General features: G+C 40.9%; 1 protein-coding gene across 2 annotated transcripts in view; it reads right to left on the bottom strand.

Annotated features, from left to right (window-relative positions):
• The window catches only part of LOC122809069, a 553,596-nt gene that overhangs the window by 334,950 nt on the left and 194,817 nt on the right, over nucleotides 1–23,829 (bottom strand). The window lies entirely within an intron of this gene.

Genomic DNA, 23,829 nt, shown 5'->3' on the forward strand with positions numbered 1-23,829 from the left:
ACTCCCTTACCAGCCTCAGTAAGAAGCTGAGATCCCTCATAAAATCCCCTAAAGCTAGTTACGAAAATAAAATTGCCAAAGATTCCAAAGACAACCACAAGGCATTCTATAGCTATGTCAAGAATCTAAATGGCAATGCTCAGATCTGCTCTGAGCTACAACAGAATGGCATTAAATATACTGATCCTAAGGATATTGCCAATATCCTGGCAGACTGATTCAGTGCAAACTTCACCCCCCTCTCACCCCCTAAAGGGCCCATTTCAATACCGAAAGATTGTCAAATTCCAGTAATAACGGCCACACAGGTAAAAAACCCCACTCTCCAAAGCTAAGAATACAGCATCCATGGGACCAGACAACATCCTATGCTGTGTACTACATGAACTACAAAATGAACTGGCACCTCACCTAAGTGTCATGTTTAATCATAGCCTCACCTCAGGCTTTGTGCCCACTGAATAAATAGTGCACAGCTACAGTTATCCCACTCCACAAGGGGGGATCCACCTTGAATCCTGGGAACTACCGCCCCATCAGTCTGACGAGCCTGATCTGCAAGGCCATGGAATGTATTATCATGGCAACCAATGGACCCCATGCAGTTTAGGTTAGTGAAGGGCCGATCTTGTCTCCTGAACCTGATTGACTTCTTTTGAATCAGTCTCCAGAGCCATGGACAAGGGTAAGGTGGTCCACACAGCCTATCTGGACCTTGCCAGGGCCTTCGACACCATCTCCCACTCTGGAATCATAGATAAATTTACTAAGCTGGGCATTAATCCCTACATCACTTGATGGGTTGCCAACTGGCTTACTGACAGAATCCACACTGTAAAAGTAGCCGACTCAGTAGAACTAGAACTCAGCAAACCACAGAATAACCAGAAGAACGTGAGCACTCCAAAGGACACCAACTTTATTCACAAACAGTTAAGCGCTTTCCTCTCCACTACAGAGACTTCCTCAGAACAAAAACTCTCTGTTACCTGTCCAGTAGCTGACTCCAAATCCAGCTCCAGACAAGTGACAAGTGGAGTACCTCAGGGTTCAGTCCTGGGACCGCTCTTGTTTGGCATCTACTTCTCTGAAGTACAGGCCAACACTAAGGGACTCTGGCTAACAAAGATCGCAGATGACTGCAAACTGTGAGCCATTATTGAATCCCCAAATGATGTGGACTAGCTCCAATAAGGTCATAATAACAAGTCAGTGAAAATCAGTAGTAGAAAAGATGTACATATTGCATTTAGGCATTGTGAAGTGTAAAAGAGCAAATGATGTGAATGTGTAATGTTTTCCAAATCAGGCTGTCAGAGAAAAAAAAGTATTTAATATGACAAACAGGGTCTTCCCAAGGAGCAAAACAGTTATAAACTTGTTTCAGTGCGGATAAAGTCATTTACCTACTGTATGTGGAATATTATTCCAAGTTCTCAGAAGTCATACAGTTAAATGATTCCATAAGTGCTAACATGATAACTGTTCTCAAAAAGATGTTTTCCAGGCCTGATGTATCCGAAGAAGTTTGTTCACATAATGGTCCTTAATTTCCATTAAGGAAATCAAACACTGTACTAAGAAATTGGAGTTTAAACATATTATATCACCTCTGTGTTGCCCTCTGAATCAATGGACAGGTAACAGAGTTCAAAAGATCAATAATTTCATGAAAATGTGATAGTTCACCTGCAGCAGGATTACCTGTCATTCCTAGAGCAGAAATATATAAGTTCAGGGTATAGGTTTATCTCCAGCTAATTACTTCATAGAAAGGAGATTGAAATCTAATTGCCTATGACTAAGTTACCAAATGATCAGAGTCTTAGACTTTGTAAAGGAAAATAAAAAAAGAGAAATTTTACCATGGCAGGTACACCAGTAATTTGTCTATACTAATGGAAAACAGAGTATGGGTGCAGAAGCTGAACATGCAAAATATACAAAAGGATCAGATGCTGTCTGTTATGTTTATAAAGCTATAGAACCCAGGCTGTAGATTGTGACAAGCTCAGACAGACAAATCTAAAAAAGAAAAGAAAAGAACCAGAGACAGTATGTGTAAAATGATAAACCTCTAGACAAGTCCCTCTATGAAAGGAAACAATATGTTTTGAGATGTTGCAAGCATTACCAATTTCTTTGAACTCAAATGATCAAACTGTGCCTTTTGAAGTGTAGAACAGAAAAGAGTCAAGAAAATTTCCTGTTACTGTTTCAGCACAAGGGAATAAAGATTTCCAATAATATGTTTCTTTTGTTTTATACAAAAGGATTGTAGGTCCTAGATCATTCTTAAATATACTGCCAGAGAATTCTTGAAACATTGCCTGTGAACATCAACAAAATTCATGATACACTGGACTCATAAGAAAACATAGGTACTACTGAAAGTATACACATACGATGTTGCTTGAAGATGGATGCCTTCTGAAGATGCTCTTTTGGAATCTATGTGAAAACCACTTAAAGGTATTAAAAGTTGTTTATTTAAAAAGATTTATGGTAAAACGAAAGAGAAAGGTTTCAAACCACTTATGTTATAGTGGATGTAGACTGTGTAGTGGAAGACAAACCTTTTGAGTAGGACAACATTTCTGAGTTCAAGTCATTTTGTTATGATACTCAGCATTTGCCACCCTGTGAGACTATGCTGAGAATGAATGTGAATGAGGTGAACAACAGCTTGACAACAGTCCAGACTGAGCTCTAAAACTTGAAGGAAATGTTTGGTTTATAGATGAAAAAGTTCTAAGTTACCACGAGTCATTAAGATGGTTACTTGCTAGGCCAACAGTAGGGGTCATATACAGTAAAACAGCAGACAGCGCAGATTCTGAAGGAGGCTGCAAGGACATTTAAGAGACATGACCAAGTTGTGTTGCATCTGACAGGACTGAAGAATAAAGCACAAAAAAGTACATTTTAAAGTTATATGATTTGTTAGAAGGAGAAGAAATAAATTACTTGTGGGTCTATGTGATAGGTAAGATGGAATAGAATGGAATGGTCAGAAAGAGAAGTTGAGTATAAAAAACATGAGGCAGTACTGACAGTGTTTTTGAGCTGATACAAAAGAGCAAATGTGGCATCTCAGGCAATCCAGCAGAAAATATCTGGCAGCAGGGAGAATGGTTCATAGGTTCATAGGTTCATAGGTTCATACTAGGCTATCTGCCCAAGGGCATTTATAAGCCTAGCCCATAGTTATGTGGCTTTCGCCACCCCTTTAGTTTGAATAAAAACTATGCCTATCATTTTGCTGTGCCTCTGTCAAGCAGTGACGCTGAAGTAATCCCTGGGGTATATCTGCAATCTCCCATCCATTGGTCAAGATTCCTCTTGAACAAGACCAGAGAGGTGCTCTGCCTCACATGTACCGGGATTTTGTTCCACAGCATAGGGAGTCTCTGGGTGATGAATCTGTCCCTCCAGCACGTTCTATTTATAACCGTGTCAAGGTTTAAGTCTCCGCCCTTGTGGTTCTGAGGGATCTAGATTTTTGAGGTGAAGCATATTCATCAAATCTGGGTTTGACATGGCCTTATATGTCAGGCACAGGTCACCTCTGAGCAAGCGGTATGAGACTGAATAGAGCTGGAGTTCTTTCAGTCGGGCAGCATAAGACATATTTTTGAGACCGTTTATCCTTGTGGTGAGGAACTTTTGGGGCCTTTCAAGCTGCAGCAGGTGCCTGGTCAGATACATTCCGAACGAGGCATTGTACTCAATCATAGGTCTAATAAGTGATGAGTACAGGGGGACGATGACCTCCCTTGATCTAGATGTGAATCCCTTCATGATCAGGTGGGTGATATAGAAGGTTTTCCTAACTACTTTAGCAACATGAGTGTCAAACGAAAGGCTACTGTCAACCTGGGTCCCCAGATCTCTGATGACTTTTTCTGTGCTCAGTGGATTGCCACCTATATGGTAGCTAGGGGTAGCCTTGTTTTTCCCAAAGGGTATGACTATGCATTTTTTGGCGTTTAACTTCAGGCCATGGCTCTGGCATCAGTTATCCATTTCTGTGAGGCCCTTCTGGAGGATATCTGTGTCAGATGTGTTTTCGACTATGGCCCAGTTTGCAGACATCACCAAACTTTGCCAGCCATAACCCTCCTGTGTTTGCTTGTACTTCAGAAAAGTAGATGCCGAACAAGAGTGGACCCAGGACTGAGCCCTGTGGGACACCACTTGTGACAGGCTTTGAGTCTGACATGGCTCCAGCAACTCTGACCCTGTGGGTTCTGTCACTTAGCCAGTTTGCAACCCATCTTGTGATGTATGGGTTTACATTCAAGCTGATGAGTTTTTCGATGATACCTGAGTGGGGTATTGTGTCAAGGCCTTTGCCAGGTCGAGGTAGGCTGTATGGACTGCCTTTCCCTCATCAATGGCCTTGGTGACTGTCTCAAAAAGTCAACCAAGTTTAAGAGGCAGGATCTGCCTTTGACAAAGCCAAACTGAGTTGGATCCAAAGTCTGCAAGTTCCCTATGTCTTTATTTATGAGTTCCATTATGATCCTCTCCATGGCTTTGCAGATAAGGCTTGTCAAGCTAATGGGGCGGTAATTTCCAGGGTCTGTGGAGGCACCGCCCTTATGAAGTGGGACCACAGTCGCCGTCGCCACTCCTTGGGTACGTATCCTGAGGTGAGGCTAAGATTAAACAGCTGTCCTAACTGTGGGTTTAATTCCTCATTGAGTTCATGAAGCACACAGCCGGGGACACCATCCGGTCCCATGGATGCTGTGTTTTTGCCTTAGTGAGGGCAGTTCTCACCTGGGCGTTGGAGATGTTTGGGGGCTACAATCCTCTGGAATAGATATCTCTCCTTTTGGGGAGGGGAGAAGTTTGCACTGAACCTGTCAGCCAGTATGTTGGCAATGTGTGTAGGTTCAGTAATTTTCACATCATTTTGAACTAATTCTGAGCATATCTGGGAGTTTCCTCCTAGGTTTCTAACATAGCTAAAGAAGGCCTTATGATTCTCTTTAGAGTCCTTGGCGATTTTTCTCTCAAAATTTGCCTTGGATGATTTTATGAGAGCTCTTAGTTTTTACTTATAATGATCAAAGGTGTCTTACCTTTCAAGGATTTTGCTCTATCTTGTAGTAGCTTCCTCCTTTTGTTGTAGAGCTTGTTTATGGCTGGGGTCCACCAGACTGGACGCTTGCCTTTGGTACAGAGAGTCTTAGTTTTGTTTGGGATTGCCTGATCCATGCAGTCCTGTAGGTGCTGGTAGAAGGCATTTGTAAGTGATTCAGCGGTTTGAGTAATGTTTACCACTGGCTCAGGGGCCTTAAAGGAGACCACACTAGTTTTTAGAAGTGTGAAATCGGCTTTTGAGAAGTTTTTCACTGTGGTCTTTTTGTTTCAGGTGGGGCGGGATGAGGACCTCCAGCGAGATTAGTTTATGATCTGATCTCACCAGTGAGGGGTATACTTCGGTGTTGAACATTTTGATCCCATGTTCGTGATGATGAGATCAAGTATGTTTTCTCCTCTTGTGGGGATGGTGACTAGTTGTTCCATGGCATTTGAGTTTATGAACTCCAGGAATCTTTGGGTTAGAGTGTTCGGGCTTGAGTAGTGTTCCCAGTCTATATTAGGGTAGTTAAAGTCACCTAGTATGATGGTGTTTGGAGATACATTTATCCCCTCCAATGTTTTCAGGAAGGCCATGTGAGGTTCCTGAGTTTGAGAGGGTGGCCTGTAACATGCTACAAATTGCAGAGCAGTCTTGCCTATGGTTAATTGCACCTGGATGGTCTCCGATGCATCATGCGTTGCCACCAACCTTGAGGTGTGGGTGTCCTTTATGAATATGGACACCCCCCCTCCTTTCTTGGTGTTGTCCGGATTTTGGGGCCGGAACGCATGATATGATATGGTGTTTATGCAACAAGGTTATTTAGAAGTGACTTTAAGAAGATATCTTTCATTTGTTGATGTGATGAAGAAGTAAAAAAAAAATAAAAGCTTAAATTTAAGTTATCATTCCCTGTAGCAATGATCTTGATGAAGTGATGGAGAAAATAAGAGTTTCCAGTGAGACTGATAGTTAAACATGGAGTAAACAAGAAAGGATATGATTGAAGTGAGATAAACATCATGAAAAATGGAAGATAAGTGAGAAGATAAAGCTAGCTCAGCAGAGAAGTTTGCCCTGTTTGTAGCAGTGACACATGATATGTAATGGCTGGATATACTGAGAAGTTCAAGCTGAGCTAGTATTTAGAGGAAAAAGAAAAATTGAAAATTATGATGTATCAAGTAAGCCAGCATATCAGGTAAGACTGACTTGACAAAGATAGTGAGATTGGCAATGTTGCAGCTTGGTTAAAAGATTTTAGTTAAACGGTGCTGTGTACTGAATGTGCCATTTATTTTTTATTTATTTATTTTATTTAACATTTGTTTACCAGGAAAGTGTGACTTGGAACAAGCCAATTTTCAGTGGAGGCATAGGGAGAAATACTCCAGATGCATGTCTTTGTAAAGTGGGAGGAAACCGGAACACCCAGAGAAAACCCACATGAACACAGGGAGGACATTCAGACTCCACACAGAAGGCACTCCAACTGAGAATCAGACTGGAAACCATCTTGCTCTGAGGAGACAATGCAAACCACTGCATCACTGTGCCATCCATGAAGGTGAGTTTTTCTTTATCAGTGATTTGAGAAACCTAGAAGCTCATTAACCCTGACATATTTAACAAGACCAGGTAATAGACAGACACTAAGTCCCAACCAGGGCTAAAAAATTTTTGATTAAACTTTTCTGTTTATTGGCAGTGTCAAAAAAGGCATTTTTATTTCTCTTTGTATATGTTATTTTTTTCAAAGTTGGTTGAATTTCAGTTGGAATAAGGTAAGTGGTTACCAGATAATAACATTTACCCATAAATTAATGGTTTCATAGAAGCATAATATGAGCAATATGAAGGGTTTGAAGGTTATAGTTTAATGCTATCACAAAGCAAAATGTATAGTGTTCCTCCATTGAAAGACATTGTTTGAATATTAGGAACCATTGCTGATAATGTGATTAAAGTGTTACAGTCTCGTGCATTATAACAAAATTAAATAATGTTTTTGAAAGAACTGCAGTCATAAAGTTAAGAGATCATGGAGATATGAAACAGGTATAACTACTTCATGTAAGTAAGAATTATTGCAAAATGTTTAATGAAAACTACTATATTTGCTGTACAGTATGTAACAGTGTCTGAGGTCTCAAACCTAGTGTACTACTGCTGCTGTTAATCTATCATAGATAATAAAGAATCTAGAGGCTTCTATGGGGCTGGAATATATGGATGAAAATAAAAGCTGACTATGTTTATAGAGCTGGGCAAATGCAATAGAATATTGGGCTACTAAGGTGTATAATACACAAATAAACATGGTAGAAGGGTGAATGGAAAAAGATAAATAACTGAGTGATTTGATGGCGAGAGTGGTGATACCGGAGACTATATAAATAAATAATAGAGAGAGAGAGAGAAAGAAAGAGTGATGAGATGGTGGTGTTGGTCTTTTGAGTAATGGCTGGCAGTGTGGAAAAAGTAAGAAGCTGAACAATTGTCATTCTAATATGACGAATAACAGTGTGCAGAAAACATTACTTGGTGGTGCTTATCATGCTTCATAGATTGGAAGAAGGTGTTAAATAATTGTACAGAATGTGTTACATGGACATACCAATGTCTCCCTCTCTCCTGTCTGAAAGGCGATGGGAGTTGGTGTGAACAGTGTAGTCAAGTAGGAATGAAAAAAGGTTATGTGGAATGATGTTTGTAAGGATGGTCACATGACATAAATGAGTACAACATTTTATGGACAGCTAAATTGGTATTAATTAATTAATTGATTAAGATTGATGAATCTCAATAAGGATATAGGTCTGAAGGACCATTGGAAGAGTAAATTAAAGGACATCTGAAGTTATCAGTTGGAAGAAAAAGTAACTTGGTGGGGAAAGAATAGTATTTAATGACAGGACTGCTATGGGTGGATGCAGCATGTATTGTCTTAGGGCAATATAATGGAAAAAGTCTGCCGATTTTGCCAATTGCATGTACTGGGAAAAGTAGGAATGGCGCATTATTAATATCAATGTGATAGGTTAAGATAGCAAACATTTGGCTAGATTTGGTAAATATTAGAAAAGAGAAGACTACAGGATATGTGTGAAAACATTTAAGGAGTGTTATATCCAGCTTTTTTAAATCTGGTGGGAATAAGTAAAAGGTTTATGAAGCTGAAGGCTATTAATGTATTGTGGAAAGGACTGAATATTTTAAAATAAATGTGTGAATAGTCTTGGTTTGATAGTAGCTCTGGAACAAGAGTAAAGCTGTTAGAGAATATAAACTAATGTGTTAGTGAATATATTTAATTGGAAGTTAATTGGTAAAAACTCTTATATATTTGTGTTTGTGTATATGTATGCATACATATGGTTTACTACTGAAATGAAGAAAGCACTTTCTCCATTTGCTTAAATTAGTGAAATATAACATTAGAACCATAATCCCGACTCTTAGACAATATTGACCATAGCTACATTGGCATCTGCATTCGACTTAATTCGAAATAGCTTTAGGTGACTTCAGTCACTTAAGCTATTCACTGTAACTTACCATTAGACTTTCAAGTCAGTGGCACGTGTTTTTTACTGTTTTGCAGGAGGCAAGCTCCCTTGTACCCCCCACAACCCCGCAAATTATATATACCAACTCCAAGACCACAGTACAGTAAGGAAAATAGTAAATTCCGTGTTCCTCACTGTACTGCAATCTCCACTCACAATACCAAACTCAGACTACCGAAGTACACTGCACATTCATTACTATGAATTTGTGGTAGTCTGATTCAGCATTGTATCACTTTGAAACTTACCTTTCAACCACATGCCGTTCCATCACTTGCACAATGAGATTGCAATAGTAAACCATATATATATATATATATATATATATATATATATATATATATATATATATATATGGATCACCTACACAAGGCCGACATCCCAGAATATCAACACCCATACGGCCAACACCATATGGTCGACACTCAGAATACCGACATCATCAATACACCACAAAAAAGGAAAACAAAATTTCCTTTAAACTGCTAGCAGGTTAGCTCTGCCCCCCACACCCCCCGTAACTTTAATATACCAACTCTAAGATCGCACTACAGTGCAGGAATGGAAATCTTTCCATTCTGCACTATAGTGAGATATCATTTCCCCATTGTCGGTATTCTGAGTGTCGACCATATGGTGTCGGCCATATGGGTGTCGACATTCTGGGATGTTGGAGTTGTGTAGGGGACATATATATATATATATATATATATATATATATATATATATATATATATATAAAATCTGTTGTTAGTTTTGTTTCTATAACAGCAATAAAACGGCAGTTACATAAGGAAAACATGTAATATTTATCCCTCCATCTATTCTCCAATAACCAGCTTTATCCTTTTACAGGGTTGTAGAGATTCCAGAGCCTGTTTTGGCAGCTAGTAGGTGCACGTCATTGAAACCTGTTCTGCATGGGGCACACAGTGTGCCCACGTGCTCACACACACACACACACACACACACACACACACACACACACACACACACACACACACACACACACACACACACACATAAACACCTACAAGCAATTTGAAAAAACAGCTTACCTACTGCATGTCTTTAGAAGATGGGAAGAAAGCAAAAAATATGCGGATAAAGTTAGCACCTGCAGACTTTGCACAGAAGGTACTCCTGCTGAGAATCAAACCTTAGAGTCCCATTCACACCTATATAGTATTCTGATTGCACTTAATGTAAAAAATACTCCCTTGATAATCTATTAAGAGACTGCAAATGACTTGAATGAAGTATTAATGTTCTGTTTGAACAGAAACATTTCATAACACAGTATGCATTATCACTCAACATTCCAGTATCGTCTTATCAAAGAGTTTTGGATCCATTCTATATAATATCAATATCTGCCTCATTCTATTTAGTAATATTATTCTAAAGAAAGTAGAATGTTGGTCAGTGAGTATATCAATGTTTTTTAAGTATGGATATAAGTATTAGGAAGTCCTACTTCAATAACTTCCTCACCAACAAACCACAACCCGCCACCCAGTAAGCAGACCAAAACTATTCCCCAGCTCCCCACTGTCAGGATCACTTTTCTATATGATTACTAAGACTCGGAAACATTTTTCTCTCTGCCTAAATAAATAAAGACCTCAGTCAGCCTATACTGCATAATCCTTATACTCCTTAAGAGTAACACTGAACTCTACCCAGGCCCAACATTAGAACTTCTCTCATCCTACACTGGCCTGTGCCCTTCTCAATGCACATAATATAAGAAAAAGCAAGACCACATAAGTGCTTTTATTTCCCAGCACAACCAAAACATTCTAGTAGTCACAGAATCCTGGGTCAAAAAAGACTTCCCCAACTTCCAACACTTTCTAACCTCTTACAAGTATGTCAGTGATACCAGTCCAGGCAAACAATCAGGTGAGGCTTTCTAATTTTGTACAGAAATGACTTAAACCCAAAAGTTGTCACCCAAGGAGACTCTTCTTCAGACGTCAGTTCTAACTGGATTATCTTAAAATTTCCAGCTCACAAAGGCAAATTACTACTGATCATTACAGCCTACCTAACATTCTTTTTTTTCTCCAAATAAATTAAAATCACTCATCACTAACATTCGTAACTGTCCCAAAATAATAACATAATCATTCTAGGTAACTTTAGTCTAAACTGTCTTGGCACTCTTTCATCTGACATGGTACTTTCCTAGCAGATCTATGTCTCCTTCATCATAAAAAAAAAAAAAAAGACAACCTCAGGTCCTCCAACCACTCCAGACTCAACCTGTTTATTACAAACATACCAAACTCCATTGCCAACATAAACATTCTGCAACCATCATTAAGGTACCACTGCCCAGTCACCTTTACAGTTGTCAACCATCCTATAAAACTACCTGCAATATTAAAAGCCTTCGGAAACCAGAGTAGCACAAATATAGAGAAACTCGGAATCTTTCTCACGGCCCACAAATGGAGCCATAAATTATCCATACATGACCTTAATATGGCAGCTGTAAACCTGACCAACTTACTACTTCAGACAAATTCTTCCAGTTTATCCACAGGCTTTATAAACCCACCAAAACTGAATACTATCCACTGAAGTCAAACATCTTTTAGCTCTAAGAAATGAAACATGGTAAAAATGGAAACAGACCCCACAACTTATGGGTCTACTTTAATTAAACGAAAGCGGAATCCATCGAATATGAATCCATCAACACATAAACAGCAAAACGTGGAAATGTCAAACGCACTAAATAGCAAAATTAGAAATGTCGAATTGTCATAGCTGGCCCATCTGCGGTATAGCTCCGTAAGGTAAGTATGCGATAGTTATGGACCTTAGGTTTAGGGTGCGGGTTAAGGTAAGTGCATAGATAGGTAATGTATGTAAGGTTTAGTGTATGGTTTTGTTAAGTGTATGTCTGTGGAATATTTACTTTGTGTGGATATAGTTCTGTAGGGTAAGTGTGCGATAGTTATGGACCTTAGGGTTAGGGAGGGGTTAAGGGTAGTGCATAGATAGTTGTGTATGTGGGGTTTAGTGTAGAGTTACAAGTGGGGTTTTGGTGCTTTAATTTAGGGTTAGTAGTAGGGTTTTGGTTAGTGTATGTATGTGTTTTTTGTGTTGTGTTTGCATAGGTAGTATGTTACGGGCGGTGGAGTTGGCCGACTATTGCGGTTTCGATGTTTAAATTTTGTGGTTTTGCGTGTTCGATGTTATAGAGTTTCGCTGTTTATGTGTCGACGGATTCATATTCGACGGATTCTGCTTTCGTTTAATTAAAGTAGACCCCAACTTATAACTCCTTCATTACAGTCTTGCATAACTTAACCAAGACGTCCATCAGAAAGCATAAAAGAAATCTCCAAACAAAGAAACAAATTACCCTGTTACACTCCCTCAAACACTTTTGGAAGGAGGTTAACTTACTTACAGGAAGAAAACCTCTTCATGAAACCCTGTCTACAAACAAAACTTTCTCCAGAAGATTTCCTTAAAAGAATTTAGCAATCTCCCATCAATAAACTCCATACCTCCCACATATCATGCATTGTCCACCCTACCACTATTCATCTCACCTTCCACTTCAAATGCATATGTCGCAAAGAAATCTGTATTCTGCCCCTCCAGGATCTGACAACATAAACCCCTGGTTTATATATTACCACAGACAGCATCCATGCCTCAACCACATATATAATCTATATCTCTCACAAAACATCGTGCCACAGATTTGGAAAACTGCTCTAATTAAACCACTCCTAAAGCAAACTCTTCGCCCAATATCCATCCTCCCAATTCTGGACAAACTTTTTGAAAAGATAAGAAAAAGTCTATCCCCAAATCTCTTTCTATATCCAGCAGTACCACCTGCTCTCCTTAAAAAACATAGATTCTGGCCTCAATGACGTACTATGACAGCACTTTGGTCCCTAACTGATGATATCCTGCTAAACTCTCATAGTGGCCTCCTTACAGGTGCCCTATTTATAGACCTGAAAAAGGCATTTGACCTCATTGACCACTATCTTCTCCAAAACAGTCTAACTGAAATTGGTATCAGTCCAGAAGCTGTTCCCTGGTTTAAAAACTTCCTCACTGACAGAAACTTTGGAGTTAAAATAGGATCCTCCCAGTCAGAATCTGCACCTATTACCAAAGGTGTACCACAAGGATCCATTCTTGCCCCCCCCCCTTCTCCATATTCATTAACAAACTTCTTTGTGACATCTCCCATCTCCCACTTATCCACTATGCTGATGACATGGTCATTCTCAAACCAACATTCAATGCCAACTCCAGTCAAACTTAGAAGAGCTCCACCAGTGGATCATAAACCATAAAGTACTTCTCAGCACCTACACAACCATTCTATAGATAACAACCCCCACCTCCAAATACCTTGGACTATGGCTTGATCAGTCACTAAACTTCCACTTCCACATTAACAAAGTAAGATCCAAAATAAACTCCATCCTCTTCTGGGCCAAAAGTATCTCATCTTTTCTATCCCACCCAGACAGAACAGTCACTGGCAAAGGAGTTCTCCTTTCTCAACTTGAATATGGGCTCCCAATTTTTGCATCTGCCTCCAAGAAAAACACTGCCATACTCCAGACTATCTCTAACAGCATCTGTCAATTTATTACAAACTCACTTTTCTGTTAGCATAGAAGTGTGACAGCATTTATTAATTTTTTAAGTTGTCTTTTAAATGGCTTAAAATGGGATATAAGAACCAAAATACACCAGTTAAACAGATATATTCATTTACAGCACTATTTTACTGTTTCTGGCTGTTTAAATATTTTTAATAGATTTTATATTTTAGGATGCTTAAGCACATTTGTGTTTTACTAATGGCTATGATTTTAACTTATATTAATTGTTGTTAGTTATAATGGTTGTTAATTGTTTTATCATTTCAATTAACAGCAAATCCAGGTGGTTATAAAAAGGATGGGACGCAAGTTGGTTTAGTTCTGATGAAATCCCATGTAACATAGGGACAAAAGCCCTTAACTCTTTTTATGGTCAACTTCTTTGTCTGCTTTTATTTGAATAAATTTCCAGTGTTGAAGTTTTTGGGCTCCAGTGCTACCTCTGTACAGAATGCACTTCAGTGGTTTAGTGTATATATACGGTTTTATGTGCAGCAAATCTGAACTACTCTGTTGTTGCTTACATTTCAGAGTTTTTTATTTGTGAAATGCTTTTTATTTCACCTGGGCTGAGTCTGACATTGGTCAATATTGATCAGTGCACTATCCCAGTACACAAATATATATAAATAAATAATAAAACTGCATAGCACATGATTGCCGGTGTTGATGTGTCTTAAATGTAGGCCATTCTTAACTATACTTCCCCAAGACATATAAATTACAGGCAGTAACATGAAGCATGTTTTCTTTAAGTGCTGCTGGAAACAATGTCATGAGATATTTAGTCACTTTCTGATTTTTATTAGCTGCACACTGATAAACAGACTTTGATTTCCTTCCATTTTGTATTAAGAAGAAGAATGGCCTAATTGCTTGTTTAGTAAGCAATATGAGACAATGACGGGATGGTTCCCCTTCCCATTTGCTGGTCAGTGTGTTATAATCTGTAACAAAACAATGTGAAACATTGATTGGATGATTCCTCTTCTGGTCAGTGAATCATATGGTATAACAAATAATGTGACAGTTTCACAAAGGAAACAGCATAATATTTTATAGAAAGCCAAAATGCTATGTTGGCAGACTAGAAAAAATCAGGTACAAACAGACATAGAGTGAGAAATAATTAAATTGGGCTTTCCTTTTTATGGCAGTTTAGGGGCTACATTAATGTTAGGGCAATTGTTTTGTGTGTTACTGTGAATGCACAAACTTTAAATACAACAGCTTGTACCTTTTTGCATAAAACCTGCTATGTCAAGTGCACACAAGCTTTAAACATATGATGTTCTTCGTGTTTCACTGTTGCAGTCATCACATTTGGGTTATCTGCCTGCAGGTAGCCCTCAGTCGGCCCGAATACCAGAGTCTTGGGATTTCTGCATCTGTTGCTTTTGCCTCTTCCATGACATCAGGTCATCAGGGGTATAAAACATGCAGCTGACGCCATTACATTAGTCTTTCTTGCTGAGAAGGAGCCCGAATCAGAAGCAGTTCGCAAGTGCCGGTCGGCCGCTACCTGAAATTTTCATTTTTTCGAGTTTCAGACCTGAAGTCTTCTAAAGCTAAGTACCCTGCTGGGGATTCTTTTTTCTTGCTCTAACTGATGTCAGAAAAAATTAACAATTGTCTTGCCTGTGGAAAGCAAATACCTCACAGAGATTTTCATTCTTACTGCGACACCTGTTTAGGCACAGACCACGAGGTCTCTCGCTGTTGGTTTTGTGCCTTGTTTAACGCCTGAACCATTCATTGTCAGGCTATTTTTGTAGCTAAATTCTTTCGCTCTCATTCTCCATATTCCGAAATGGCTTCGGTAAGCCATGTGACTACTGATCTTCCGAAAAAGCGCAAAGACAAAGACAGACCGCATAGGTCAAAAACTGCCAACGACGCTTCCGCTAAGCTAGTCACCAGTCCGCCAGTACTCAGTGAGGTGCCTTTGCAGCCCCTGATGCCCGCTTCTACAGATTTGCATGCCTCTGCTGAGACCCATTCTGAGTCCAGTATGCCGCAAGATGCTTCTTTGACTATGGAACCTGCAGATGTTTCTACTTTGGATGGGTCTGGAGCCGCGGTGCAGGCACTGGCTTCTGAGGGTGTATTCCGACCTACCGATATTCATATTAAACCGACAACTTCATTTCCAGCTAAAACTACCAAGTTTCTCAGGCCCAGAGTTCACACTACGCCTAGAAAAGCGACGTGTAAAGTGCATGTTCAAGCTCCCATGCCACAAAAACAAATGTTTAGAATGGCTGAAGACCTTATTACTCTAATTAGGGGAAGCCAGCCTTCCCCTGCCAAAAGACAAAGAATTGAATTTCCTTCTGATTCTACAGACCAGGAGTCTGATGACTGTAACCCTTCTGATTACCAGAACATACCCTTATCTACCTATGAGGACTCAGATGCAGAGGAATCCATTCCCTCTGCTTCCCCTCTAGAGGATTTTTCTTTTGGTGAAACCTTGCATACCTTAAGAGAGCATTTCCGCTGGGAATGCCAGGACTATCCTCAGTCCAAAAAGAGACTCAGGGAATTTTTAGATTTGCCTCAGCACAGGCCTCTAGCTATATCCCCTGTCCTGGATATTGTAGATGATGTCTTCTTGGAGTCCAGTCTTACTCCTGACACCTTACCACCAGCTCCTAGAAAACCTGACAGGTACTACAGAGTACCTGACTCTCACAGATTTCTCTTTAAGAATCCTACTGCTGATCCAGAGGCCATTTCCCTTGGACCTAAAGGCATTAAGGCTACTACAGCCAAAAACCCTACCCCATCAGACAGGGATTGTAGAGCTTTAGACAGATGGGGTAAGAAGGTATATACCCCTGCAACACCTGCCATCAGGGCTTTGAATTGCCACTTTCACATGTTGAAGTACCAGCAACATATTATGGAACTAATTAAACAAAAAATTGTGTTACTTCCAGACTGTGCAGAAAATAAAGATTTACAAGAGTTAATGCATTCTGCAAACCAAGTTAGTAAACATACTTTGCAGTGTGGGTTTAATGCCTTAGAAGCATCTTTCAGGGCTGATGTCACTGGGTCTGTACTGAGAAGGCATGCTTGGCTAAAGGAACAAGTCTTGCCTGATCATGTCAAAGCAAAATTACTAGATGCTCCATTAAATCAGGAGCGTTTGTTTGGCACAAAAGCAGAAGAAGTTCTTAAAAAGATGGAAGAAAAAGCTAAATCTATGCAAACCGTCAAAGATTTCTTACAGGTGCAGCCAACTAGATTCAGTAGGCATTGGCCTTCAAAAAACTGGTCCTTTCCAGTCCCTCTCAGGCCTTCTCAGTCCAAACCCAGGGGAAACAGACCACCAAGACTACAGTCTCAGGTTATGCAGAGATCTAAACAATGGAGTGTTTCCACCTCAAAATTAGGGAGTGATAAGCCACCCCCGTACGGAAAAAGTTCACAATGACTTTCCAATTATCCTTCCCAGCCATGCCCAAGTACTTGTGCCCCTAGGAGGAAAACTTGCCCTTCATGCAAAAAACTGGATGTCCATTACTCAGGACCGATGGGTTCTAAACATTGTATCCCAGGGATATAGATTCTACTTCTACTCACTGCCATCTCCAAGCGAGTTACCAGAAAGTACTTTCCCTTTTCCATGTCAGGGCTGTTCATCCTGTTCCAGTAGAACAAAGGGGACAGGGTTTCTATTCCAGACTGTTCCTGGTGCCCAGAAAAGAAGGCTCTTGGCACCCTATCCTAGATCTATCTATTCTCAACACCTTTCTGGTGGTCCCAAAATTCAAAATGCTTACACTGCAACAGCTTCTTTCTATGCTAGCCAAGGATGCCTGGTTAGTCACCCTAGACTTAAAAGAAGCTTATCTGCACATCCCCATAAGGGAGTCTTGCAGAAAATATCTACGTTTCAGGGGAGGCTCTATGCACTATCAGTTCTCTGCACTTCCCTTTGGCTTATCTACTGCACCCAGAGTATTCACAAAATGCCTGGCTCCAGTCATTGCATACTGCAGGCAGAGAAATATTCAAATCTACCCATACTTGGACAATTGCCTGATTCAGGCTGACAGTCAGGAATTACTTCTTCAGCACCTGGCATTTGTAAAAAGGACTTCTAACTTCACTGGGATACATCATCAGTGAAAAGAAATCACAACTGCTGCCTAGCCAACAAATCATATTCCTGGGAGCAAGCTTGAACACAACTTCCCCAGATGGCATTCCTCACTCCAGAAAAGCAGGTCCATTTGACAAATTATTTCAAATTAATGGCCAGCAAAACCCAGCTATCTGCAAGAAAAATACTGCAAACCCTAGGGTTCATGGCCTCATGCATTCTTCTAACTCCATATGCAAGACTGCATATGAGGAAACTTCAATGGTACTTAAAAAGTCTCTGGTGTCAACATTCTCAGGACCTGGAAACAGTGATTCCTATCATACCTTGTCTAAGAACAAAGTTCCTTTGGTGGGCAGAAGCATGCAACCACAACAAGGGACTTCCTTTCACTCAACCCCTCGCCGCCCAAACCCTGACAACAGACGCATCAGACTATGCATGGGGGGCTCACATGGCAGGCAAATGCATTCAAGGCAAATGGAGTCCAGAAAAAATTCCACTGCATATCAATCAAAAAGAGATGCTAGCTGTACAGAATGGACTGACAGTCTTCAAATACCTTATCCTTCCAGGACAGGTCATGCTAAAGACAGACAACACCACAGTTATGTGGCACACAAACAAGTAGGGTGGAACTCATTCTTATCCACTCTGCAGGTTAGCCATGGCTCTGTGGAACACAGCCTTGAGCATCCAAGTGCACCTACAAGGTCAATTCCTGCCAGGCAAGCAAAATTCACTGGCAGACGACTTGAGCAGAAATCTACTGGACCCTCACGAGTGAAAACTGGACCCCAACTCATTCAAGCTTCTAACCCAGAGGTGGGGATCACCGGAGGTGGACCTTTTTGCCTCCCCCCAAAACCACCAATTGAGCAAATTTTGCACCAGGAACCCTCACAGCAGAGCCTGGAAGGTGGACACCCTATCCTTTACATGGGAAAACCTCTCAATTTATGCCATTCCTCCTCTGCCCCTCCTCTCAAAAGTACTACTCAAGATCAAACAGGACAGGCCAAGGGCAATCCTTATTGCACCAGACTGGCCACGCCAGCACTGGTACCCACTCCTACGCAGTCTGACAGCAGTGCCACCCTGGCACCTACATCACACACCATCCCTGCTGCCTCAGCAGGAGGGACAGATTTTGCATCCACAGCTGCAAACCCTAAACCTTGCATCCTGGCGTATTCCCTAAATGCACCACCAGCATCCCTCAGCAGTTGCTTAATCATAGTCTTACCTCTGGATACGTACCCAGGGAGTGGCGCACTGCAACTGTGGTCCCACTTCACAAAGGCGGTGCCTCCACCAACCCTGGAAATTACCGGCCCATTAGCTTGACAAGCCTTATCTGCAAAGCCATGGAGAGGATCATAATGGACCTCATAAATAAAGACATAGGGAATTTGCAGACTTTGGATCCATCCCAGTTTGGCTTTGTCAAAGGCAGATCATGCCTTTTAAACTTGGTTGACTTTTTCGAAACAGTCACCAAAGCCATTGATGAGGGAAAGGCAGTCCATACAGCTTACCTCGATCTGGCGAAGGCCTTCGATACAATACCCCACTCAGGTATCATTGAAAAACTCATCAGCTTAAATGTTAACCCATACATCACAAGATGGGTTGCAAACTGGCTGAGTGACAGAACCCACAGGGTCAGAGTTGCTGGCGCCATGTCAGACTCAAAGCCTGTCACAAGTGGTGTACCACAGGGCTCAGTCCTGGGCCCACTCTTGTTTGGCATCTACTTTTCCAAGTACAAGCAAACACAGGAGGGTTATGGCTGACAAAGTTTGCAGATGACTGCAAACTGGCGCCATAGTAGAAAACACATCTGACACAGATATCCTTCAGAAGGGTCTCACAGAAACGGATAACTGGTGCCAGAGCCATGGCCTAAAGTTAAATGCCAAAAATGCATAGTCATACCCTTCAGGAAAAACAAGGTTACCCCTAGCTACCAAATAGGTGGCAATCCACTGAGCACAGAAGAAGTTATCAGGGACCTGGGGACCCAGGTTGATAGTAGTCTGTCATTCGACACCCATGTAGCTAAAGTAGTTAGGAAGACCTTCTACATTGCCCACCTTATCATGAAGGGATTCTCATCTAGATCAAGGGAGGTCATAGTCTCCCTATACTCATCACTCATCAGACCAATGATTGAGTACAATGCCCCATTCAGAATGTATCTGACCCGACACTTGCAGCAGCTGGAGAGGCCACAAAAGTTCCTCACCAAAAGGATAAAGGGTCTCAAACATCTGTCCTATGCTGCCCGACTGAAAGAACTCCAGCTCTATTCAGTCGCACGCTTGCTCAGGGGTGACCTTTGCCTAACATACAAGGCCATGTCACACCCAGATTTGATGAATATGCTTCACCTCAAAAAATCTAGATCCGTCAGAGCCACAAGGGCGGGAGACTTAAACCTCGACACGGCTATGAATAGGACGTGCTGGAGGGATAGATTCATCACCCAAAGACTCCCTATGCTGTGGAATAAAATCCCGGTATATGTGAGGCAGAGCACCTCGCTGGCCTTGTTCAAGAGAAATCTTGACCAATGGATGGGAGATCGCAGATATACCCCAGGGATTACCTCAGTGTCACTGCTCGACAGAGGCACAGCAAAATAATGGGTATAGTTCCCCATACTAAAGGGGTGGCGTAAGCCACAAAACTATGGGCTAGGCTTGTAAATGCCCTCGGGCAGATAGCCTAGTATGAACCTATGAACCTATGAACCTATGAACAGGTGCTGGACATCATTCTTGAGGCCAGAAGGCCTAGTACTAGGAAATCCTATGCCGAAAAGTGGAAAAGATGTTGTTCTTGGAGTCAGTCTCAAGGAAAGGACACAGCTGTGCCCAACGTACCTCAAATCCTTGATTACCTAGCAGAGCTGCTCCACAGAGACCTATCCTTCTCATCCATTAAGATTTATGCCTCTGCTATCTCAGCTCATTATAATACTGAGCCTCCTCTCTCTTCTCACCCGCTCATCAAACAGTTCCTGAGAGGAGCTAACAATTTAAGGCCCCCTAGGAGAGCTCTCACCCTGACCTGGGACCTTAACTTTGTACTGGAGAAGCTCACACTTCCCCCCTTTGAACCTGCTGCTTCAGCAGAGTTAAAATTCCTCTCTTGGAAAACAGCCTTATTTCTAGCTATTGCTTCAGCAAGAAGAGTGTCTGAGTTACAGGCACTAATCGCGGTGGAGCCCTTCATTATTTTCCATGCTGACAGGGTTTCCCTCAGGACTAACCCTTCCTTTATGCCCAAGGTGGTATCCAGTGTGGCTCTAAACCAATCCATCCATTTGCCAACCTTTTTCTCTAATCCTCAGAATAAAGGGGAAAGGATCCTGCACTCCTTGGACGTGCACAGACAGCTCAGGTTCTACTTTGACAGGACTAAGCCTTTCAGAAAATCTGACCAGCTGCTAGTCAGCTTTGCTACAGGGGCAGAGGACAAGGCCATTTCAAAGCAAACCATTTCCAAATGGATAGCACACTGCATCACCATGGAAAACCTACCCCTCTGAGGATCAGAACTCATTCCACTAGAGCTACTTCAACCTCTACAGCATTTCTCAGGGGAGTCCCTACCAGGGACATCCTGGAAGCTGAAACCTGGAGTTCTGTACACACCTTCACCAAACATTACCACTTACCTATTTTTTTCTAAATCCAGAGCTGGGTTTGCTGCAGCAGTCTTACAAGGCCTGCTAGCCAGCCCTAACACCTCATGACTGCCTCCACCCTTAATCAGCTTTGGGAATCAACCCGTGTGCAATGACTGCAACAGTGAAACACGAAGAACATAGTACAGTTGTGTACACTTACCATAAATGTAGATGTTTGAGTGTATTTACTATTGTAGTCCTGGTTTCACTCCCTCCATCCCCCTGGTTTTCTATATCCTTTCTACCTATCCTCTTCATGGCCATCTTTTATGGCAGGAATATTTACTTTTTACTGGAGGTGTTTCACACCAAGTAATAGCTTTCTATTTTGGGGGCTCCTGACATCTGGGGCAAGAAAAACTGATGTAATGGCATCAGCTGCATGTTTTATACCCCTGACGACCTGATGTCATGGAAGAGGTGACAGCAACCGACGCAGAAATCCCAAGACTCTGGTATTCAGGCTGACTGAGGGCTACCTGCAGGCAGATAACCCGTGTGTGATGACTGCAACAGTGAATACACTCAAACATCTACGTTTATGGTAAGTGTACACAACTGTACTTTTGCAAGGAGCATTTGTCCAAATAAGACAAACCTTTAAAAATAAACATTTTTGTAGGATAGCAAGCCCACGCTGCACTCCACAGCCCCTTGCTTATATACTCTCACTTTGAGGTCTCTCTAACTCAGAAAAAACATTGACCTTTATTAAAACATGTAAAAGAGTGATTATCTTACTCTGCTAGTTGTTGATGTCAGAGCAGAATAAGCAGCTAGATTTTGAGCCTAAAATATTTAGTACATGCAAACACCTTGACTCAACATACTTCAACAGACAGCAAAAGAAGGAGTTAAAGATCAAACAAGTCAAATAAAACCATTAAAAGTAGGTACATATTTCTCATCATATCTTTCGGATGTTGCACTACTGCAATGATAATATTTTGTAAAGAAAACTTATTGTATTGCATACTGACTGTAGAAATATGTGATTGACACAAAAATTGTAGGACACCTTAAATCTGGAAGATCATTTTCATCAGTGGTACTGCACTACTATGCTACACAGCTACAATTGTAATATTTTATCAAATGCTTATTACAGTGGATAGAGTGTACACACCCCTGTTAAAATGCCAGGTTTTTGTGATATAAAAAAACGAGACCACAATAAATAATTTCAAACCTTTTCCCACCTTTAATATGACCTATAACCCGTACAATTCAATTGAAAAACAAATCTGTTAGGAGAAAATATATAAAAAAATAAAACATGTACAACAAGCTAGTTGCATAAGTGTGCACACCCTTAAAATAATGCTTTGTTGAAGCACCTTTTGATTTAATTACAGCATTCAGTCTTCTTGGGTACACACCTGTCATTAATTAAAGAGACCCTGATTAACCCCAAATAAAGTTCAGGCATCCTAGTAGGATTTTCCTAACATTTACTCAGTTGCCTGCTACAGCAAAAGCCATGGTTCGCAGAGAGCTTACAAAGCATCAAAGGGATCTCATTGTTGAAAGATACCAGTCAGGAGAAGAGCAGTTGTACATGAGGAAGCACAACTACTTTTACAGTAGTAAGCACTCTGGTGAGTCATGTGTACGTTTCCCTGGAACTCTACTGCGTTGCCTGTTCAGTTGATCTTCAACTGGAAACATTCTTGGTTTTCAGACATACAGCATTACATTTTTTTGTTTCTTTTGGTTTGTACTGCTGGGCGAGTAACAGGAACACCGTGTTCATCTACTAGGGATCACAGTTTCCTTCTCAGCCCTATTATTCCACTCTATTCACACTTACAAGTGCAGTGGGTATTCATTAGGTCAAATAGCCTTACCCTGTTGAAGGCAAGTGCACTGTTGATACAGTCTTCATTAGAGATTTTAGGTGCAGTTTTATCCCTCAATCCTTCCTCAAGAGAAGGGTGATCAAGTTATGCCTCATCACTCCTTTCTGTCTCCCCAGCTATGGCCTCTAGAGCTGGACCTGCTGAATGTACCTGGGTCACGTTGGTCAGTCAGGACTTTATTACCCTGAGCACTGAGCTGGCTAGCCAACTGCAGCATCACTAGTAAACTTGTAAACTGCAAGAAGTACACTGCATACACTATTTGGTGGTAGGTTATTCTGATGTTTGAAATATAACATTCATTTGTTAATGTTAGAAATATGACAAAGTTTCTGGCTAGGCCACTAATAATGGTACATCAATATTTAAAATATTTTAAGCACAGTCTTATACTAGTGAAATGCTGATACCAAGGAAAATGGTGGCTCTTTGCTTACAGGATGCTAAATTACATTATGTGTCAGTAAAGAACTACAATAAAACCCATTGGTGAAGCCTTGGAAGACTGTGGAGCAGGTTTTAACTGGCAATGAATGTTTTTCACACTATGTGCACAAGTGTCATGACAACAGACAGCTCAGCTCCCTTATAACAAAAAAGGTTATCACTAGAGCAAATTTCACTTCGTAACAGAATGGCAACAGTGCTGAACTTTCAGGTTTCACAATTTCCACATTATATTATATTCTACAATAATCAACTGAGAATGACTGCAGTGAATGAGGATATAAGTCCTGCATCAAAATAGACAGAAAAATTACAATTTTCATTTAAAGGTACTGAATTTTAAATGGAACATTATGATTTTCCAAATTCTTTATTTTAGGATTTGTTACATGG

This window comes from Protopterus annectens, chromosome 8.part0 (assembly GCF_019279795.1).
Source record: "Protopterus annectens isolate FY-2018-M chromosome 8.part0, PAN1.0, whole genome shotgun sequence".
Classification (NCBI taxonomy): Eukaryota; Metazoa; Chordata; order Ceratodontiformes; family Protopteridae; genus Protopterus; species Protopterus annectens.